This window comes from Chenopodium quinoa, unplaced genomic scaffold (genome assembly GCF_001683475.1).
Source record: "Chenopodium quinoa cultivar QQ74 unplaced genomic scaffold, ASM168347v1, whole genome shotgun sequence".
Taxonomy (NCBI): domain Eukaryota; kingdom Viridiplantae; phylum Streptophyta; class Magnoliopsida; order Caryophyllales; family Amaranthaceae; genus Chenopodium; species Chenopodium quinoa.
Genome location: NW_018743697.1, coordinates 1,921,005 through 1,928,227, shown reverse-complemented (window position 1 = coordinate 1,928,227; position 7,223 = coordinate 1,921,005).

Genomic DNA, 7,223 nt, shown 5'->3' with positions numbered 1-7,223 from the left:
CAACAAGGACCTTACTGACGTCGTGGTTGGCCACCGTGGCGATGATCACCAACGGATCCTCGTGAGGAAACGTAATCCCCCGGCAGTCGGCGGCTGTGAACGTCATGTTCGGCACCGGCGACTGGGGAGATTGAATGTCAGCGTTGTTCACCTGGTGAGTCAAAGCTCTAAGGTGACGCTTGTGCTCCCTCCGAGAGTATATTCCTCCCGAGATAACATTGATCGGAGGGAATTTCCCCTCCGGTTTTTTACTGTTTTTCCGAGGGAAATCAAGGTCCTGCCGAGGGTCCTTTGCTAACCTTTCGGATTCTTTTTTCTCGCGGTGATCCGCGATGTATTTTTTCAAGTATCCCTTCCGGACCATGTCTTCTATCTGGTCCTTCAGCTGGATACACTCCTCAGTGTTGTGGCCCGAAGAATCGTGGAACTCACACCACTGATTTTTATTTTTTCGCTGATACCACTCTGGGAGTGGTCTCGGCTTTCGGTAACTCTGCTCCTCCTTCGTCACACTGTAAATTTTGGCGCGTGGAAGAGAGAGCGGAGTGTAGGACTCATATCTGCCTGTGTATGAGGCAAACCTGTCCTTCTTTAGGATGTTGGCCGGAGATGGCTCCGGAACCTTTGATTTTCCCTTTGCCTTATGGCCTTGGCCTTCAGACAAGGGTATTTGCCTCTGTTTCCCTCCCCCGGATTGAGGTTGGGTTTTTGCTTTATGCCATTCTTCGGCTCGGATGAACTTATCCGAAGCACTAAGAGCTTCCTCCAAGGTCTGCGGGGTATGCATGACCATGAAGTCTAGGAATTTTCCTGGCTGAAGGCCATTCTGCATTGCAAAAACAGCTAGCCCCTGGTCCAGCTGGGAGACGCTTGATGACTCGTTACTGAAACGGGTCAGGTAGTCTCGGAGGCTTTCGGTTTCCCCCTGTTGCAGACTCATGAGCTCTGCGGTAGTCTTCTCTCGGCGGTTTGCCGTGGAAAACTTGCTCCTGAACTTGGAGGACAGATCATCCCAACCTGTTATGGAGCCTTGCCTTACTCCCTTGGAGATCCACGCTTGCGCGACCCCCTTGAGAGTGGTTGGGAAATATTTGCACCAAGTCGCCTCGGATCTGGGGCAAAGATGCATATGAGTCTCATACGAGGCCACGTGGTCCTTCGGATCCGTGGTCCCGTCATATGTGATATGCGACGGTATTTTAACCGTGGGTACGCGCTCTTCCAGTATCCATTGCTCGAATGGTGAACTAGCGGGTAGCATAATGGCCTTGCCCTTGTTCCTGGCCGAAGGGACCGCGCTCCGCCCTCTTAGAGAGGTAGGAGTGGTTTTCGTCCCTGGCTGGGAAGTCTGGGCCTCGGCTACAGGGAACGAGAGGCGACTACGCACGCTCGGTTCCTGGCCGCCGAGTCGGTCAAGGACGCTTCTGCGAGCAGTCTCAGGTTCCCGGCGAGTAGATTCTGGCCGAGAAGCTGAGCTGCTGCTCTTATGCGCTGCTGGTCTTGAGGATGAGGATCCTTTAAATAATTGAGAGTTCTTTTTCCTCTGTTTTTCATTTTTCCAAGAATCCTCCTCCCACTCTTCCAGTTCCCGGAAGGAAGGAAGCTTCCCACCGTCATGGTCTAACTTCCTCCGCTGATGCCGGGTATGCGGAGGAGTTCGATCACGAGGCGGTGGCATATTCTGTGCCCTCATTGCCTCCATGAGTACTGCCAGCGCTCTTGCCACCTCTTCCGAACTGGGCCCCGTCAAAGGGGTCCCCGGCCGAGTGTGGTAATGAGGCCGCGCAGCCGATGGTTGGCTTTGGGACACTGAATATGTCCTATGATCAGACTGACCCCTGCTAGACCGAGAGTGGTCCGGCCTATATTGAGAGTCATGCATTATAGGAGATAGGGAATCCTCCTTGTGTGATCCTCCCCCCGAGCCGGCACCCTTGGGAGAGTTCCGGTCCGGCGAGGGCGATGGTGTAGGGGTTTTAGGCTTTTCGCCCGCTCCTTGACGGAGGCTTTTGCTCTTGCGGTTCTTAGCCATGGCTGCTAAGATAATTGCAAGATGATCTTGGTTAGGAATTTGGCTTAAAGATTTTTGAAAGTCTTCCCCACAGACGGCGCCAAATTGTTTCGGTTGAAAACAATGGGACCTTGCCGAAGGTCCGTTGAAATGGAGAAGACTGGATTCGATCCAAGTTGTGTTGGGCCGAAGGTTTCCTGCACAGTGAACACACGTAAACTAGCCTCGGGGGTGTTTCCGAGGAAGGCCCCTCCGATGCTAAAGTCAGTATAATGTGTAAAAGGAAGACACTATGCAAGAGAGTTTGTAGCTTGAGGCTTTTGTGGAATATTTCTGAATGCAAGAATGAGCATACGAATTGGAATATGACCCTCCCCCTGAATGTGTCAATATGATGGCTTTTATACCTCATCATACATGGAGAGGTTGGGCTTTAGCCCAATTGGCTTACTTTGTGGGCTGACCTTTGACTTTTGAGCAATTGGAGAGTTGAACCTTGACCTTGGGCTTTTAATTGGATCATTTAGTGCTTAGGCCCAATTTTGACTAAATTGGACCCAAACAACACCTATAGATAGACGTATTTTAAATTTACGAGTGTTTTTCTTTTGATTGAGAAATGTATTAACAAAGACATGGTGAATAGGTAGCAAGTTAACAGTAGATACTATCGTTACATAATTTAGCTCATGCATGCGAGACCTTTTATACAAGTAGTGATTAGGTTTGTAGGAAAAAGAAAGGAAGTAAATAAAATCAAACTCATAGATGTCAACAAATTATCCAATTTTAGTGATGAAATAAATGGTGTAATGGAGATTATGGCGTAGGTTAAATTTAGATCGGTGGCGGATATAGCGTAAGTTTAATAGATTTGCCCGAACTCACTAAAAGTCAATAGAAAAGATTGGGAAAAAGTGTTTTGTTTTTTTTTTTTTTTTAAATTTTTTTTTTTTTTTTTTTTTTTTTTGTAAATGCTAATATTGAAAACAATACCCCTATTAGCTATAAGTAGGTTAGCCTTGTGTGCTTTATGAAAATGGTTTTGTTACACATTATTTGGAAAACATGTAGTAATCATATTTCATTATATTTTTATTTAAAGAAGCAAATGTTAGAACCTACAAGGGGAAAGTGTAGAAAATGATGGTATATATAGTTTAGGCGGGAAAATTTTTCTAATGAAATTGAGAAGTATCCATCAATAATGTCAGTAATGACTTATTTTTTGTTTACCAAATGACTTACTCAATTCCTACATCCTTCTACTCCACTATTGATTTACGAAATCTATTTTAACTTTGTCTAATAATTAAGCTTTGGATGGGTAAGTCCACATTTAGGATTTATTATGGTGCCTCATGTTCGCAACTTGCAAGTGTGGAAGAACCTAATAATCAATATGAAGAAATTAAGCTAATAAAAACCTTAGAAATATAATCTCAAACTTCACCAAAAAAAAAAAAAAAAAAAAAAAAAAAAAAAAACAGATTGATTAAAACATTTGGAGCAATAATATGTATAGTCATAATCTCAAACCTACTCACTATGATGCCCAAGAAACATTCATAATGAACACTCTACCAAACTATACTAGTCAATTGGTCATATTGCCTTTCAACTCTTCTCTACTTCCACTTCAACTCTTTAATTAGGCCAACGTTAGGCATACACTACTACATATTGGTCTCTTATTTTTAGAGTGTCCCACGAGATACTAACTAGAACATTACATGCAAGCTATCTAATATTCTAACATCTCAATAAACACATAATCTACTACTCAATTACGTAAGTACGTAATGGAAACAATTAACAATTACAGGCTATTCTCAGTTTAAACATAATATCATACTACCCGATAACTTTCAAAAGTAAATAATGTGAATTATATGCTATTCTAAGTTTACACATAATATACTAAGTTGATAACTTTTGAAAGTAATTAGTGCACAAAACACGGCCATACAACTTTGTCACAAGTCATACTTCATGCTAACATAGTAACATACATGAGCAACGTACACATACTGACATACATAATGAGTATACAAATATAAAAATATAACCCCTTTAAATTTGTTCACCTTCAATAATATTGTGTGCATGATTACTGTCAATATAATTAAATTACAAGATGCAAAAGTTATGCAAAATACAAGTACATACATTATTTTTCCTCTTTCCTTTTTTTTCCCCTCTTCTAGCACAGTAGTAATAATAAAGGGATTTACTAACATGTGGTGAATAATTATTTTCAATTTGTAGTCATTATTAACAATACCCTAATAGTGTTGAGAATTTCTCATATTCTAGTCATGATTAAACGACTATCTATGATAAGAAATCTTAAGAAAAAATTGGCAAAAATGAACAAGATCTACAGAAAAAAAATTCCATCATTTAATGTCAGAAAAACCTTCCAATGATAGGGCGACAAATAAAATGACCAAGTTTTTTTTTTGAGGGCAAATGATCAAGTTGTTATAATGACAAAAATATATTGGGAGGGAATGAAATTATATGAAAGTGACAAGACAAACCATGAAAAAAAAATTAAAGATAAATAAATAAATAAAACATGGGTTAAAAGGAAACAAATTAAAACTTCTTACGTACATTTGTGTACAAGGGGTGTACAATACGGAGTAATAATCAAACAATTTTAGAGTAGCTTTAAACCTAATTTGATTTTAAGGTAATTAGGCCATGAGATAAATTTTATAATATGATAACCTAGCTTCACACAACACTGGAATTGAACTTTTTTTATAAAATGAATTAACATTATTAATAATTAAAAGAGTGAGGGATAGCTCAAAGAGCTCCCCTCCCAATTTTAAGTGATCCTGAGATCGATTCCTATCACCTGTCCTTGTGGCTCTTTAAACACCAAAAAAAAAAAATAAAAAAAAATAGTAAAATAGTTTAATTTTTATTTATTCGAGCATAACTTTTGATGGAGTACCTTTACTAGTTTTATTAAAAGTTTTGGAGGAAAAAAAAAAAAAAGGTTGTACTCTACTCCATGTGTAATGTAATGTAAGTATTCATGCAAAAAGGAATGATGGAAGCCCATTGATTCTGAATTGGTCGTTGCCCAACCATGTAATGAAACGTCAAGGTACTTTCAATCTAGTTAGTTGCTCTCTATCACATTCATATAGTAATGTAATGTACCTGCCTATATATCTATATTGCTTCAAAGTCCATATTCTACATCATTTCACTGTACATTATGTAGTGTATGTTTTCCAGCTTTATTTTGATCTTATATGGGTACCCGGCCCGTTTTGAAACTGTGCTGAATCTGATGCCACTGACTGAGCTGAGGTCCCCTACACAAACAATATTATGGGAAATTTTTCATCTAAATTTTTATACTCTGTATGTGGCTGGTCACCGTGTGGTCGGGGTTATTTAAGGGGTTAAGTAACTCCTAACCGACTGAGTAGTTTTTATAAGTAACTTATGACCGATTAAATACCTCTGAATAATTAACCCTTAACCGACTAAGTAACTCCTAAATAAATAACCCTTGAGCCCTGACAGACTAAGTAGCTCCTGACAAGTAACCCTTGAATAATTAACTTCGGTCACACGGTGTTTCAAGTTACGCTGATATGCTGTATTTGGGATATTGAAGTCATAAATGGTTGAATCACCACTTTAATTATTTTCATTTATGTAAAACTTTGCACAAAGGAGACTTTGATTTAGGGTCTGTTCAGTTCAACTTAATTTTAGTTCGGTTCAATTTCAATCAGTCCAGTTCTGTTCAGTTCAGCTTAATTTTAGTTCGGTTCAATTTCAATCAGTCCAGTTTTGTTCAGTTGCTAATTTCCTTATCTCATAAACAATTCATTGCAACTCTATTCAGTTCAGTTCAGCCCCAACCAGTTCACTTTAGTTATTTTCAATAAATCAGAACAAGTCCTAATAGGTCATGTAATTTCACATAGATTACTTTTTAAGAGTATAAATTATCGAATTAGTTTGCTGATGACAAGTGCTCCTTCTATTTCTTTTCGTCATATTCACATACGTACTTATTCAGATTATGTTTGTTAGAGTCTATTCTCATAGATTGAACTGAGCTGAACTGAAATGAATATTTTATAAGAGAAGGAAATTAGGAGCTGAACTGAACTAAACCGAGCTAAACTGAACTGAAAATAAACGTATGAGAACAGGCCTTTAGTGTAATTTTCTTTTTATCATTATTAATAACTGTAGTTTTGTGTTAAGAAAAAAAATTATAAAATGTTATTTCGAAAATGTGTATTTGAAACAAATTTAAGAAAAGAGGTTATCAAAATGTTTGTAGGATTAAAAATTAAAAGTTGTAGCAAGCATGCATCAAGAAAGCAACAAGAGTCATGTTTTGATTAAGAAGCATGCTTGGAAAGATAACTATGTCTTTGAGATAATAATGATAGCAAGTTTTGATCAATTAAAAAGTTGTACAAACATTTTATTTATTTATATATATATATATTTGGTAGGTAAGATTTTACAATCCTAGATAAAGTTTATGTATCCAAATCAGGAAATAATTTAGGAAAAAAAAAAATCCTTAATTTTGATCAGCTTCAATCTGATGACACTGATGAGGCAAAACCTGTTCGATCTTCATTCTCATCTACAATGTTAAAATACCTCAATGGCATGATTGAATCATTGAATGGCTGCAATCATGTAAGTTTTTCTTAATCCTAAATTTTAAATGGTTTATTACTAAAAATGTAACTACATTTTTTGAGATTAATTAACTTATTACATATGAGTAAATGAAAACACCATAGATTTTTAAGCTTTAACAAAGCTAGTAACACAGATTGAAAAAAAAAAAAAAAAAAGTCATTCTCTTTTGTCTCAAATTAAGTGTTACATATACTTGTATTACATTTGAGAATTACATATCAATACGAATTCAAATTATACACTTTTAAGATGCTAAAATTTCACATCAAAAAATCAACATATCTACATTTATAAGAATATTAGGTCATAATGGATGTCACTAAGTTAATTAAAGTCTTGAAGAATACAACTTAGGGCCTATTCTGATTTACTGAACTGAGCTTACCCGAACTGAATTTATTGGAGTTGAATTTAATTGAATATTTTATGAGAAAATTAAGAACTAAACTGAACTTAATTTATCGGAGCTGAATTAAAATGAACTGAAAATAAGCTAAAGAAAACAAAT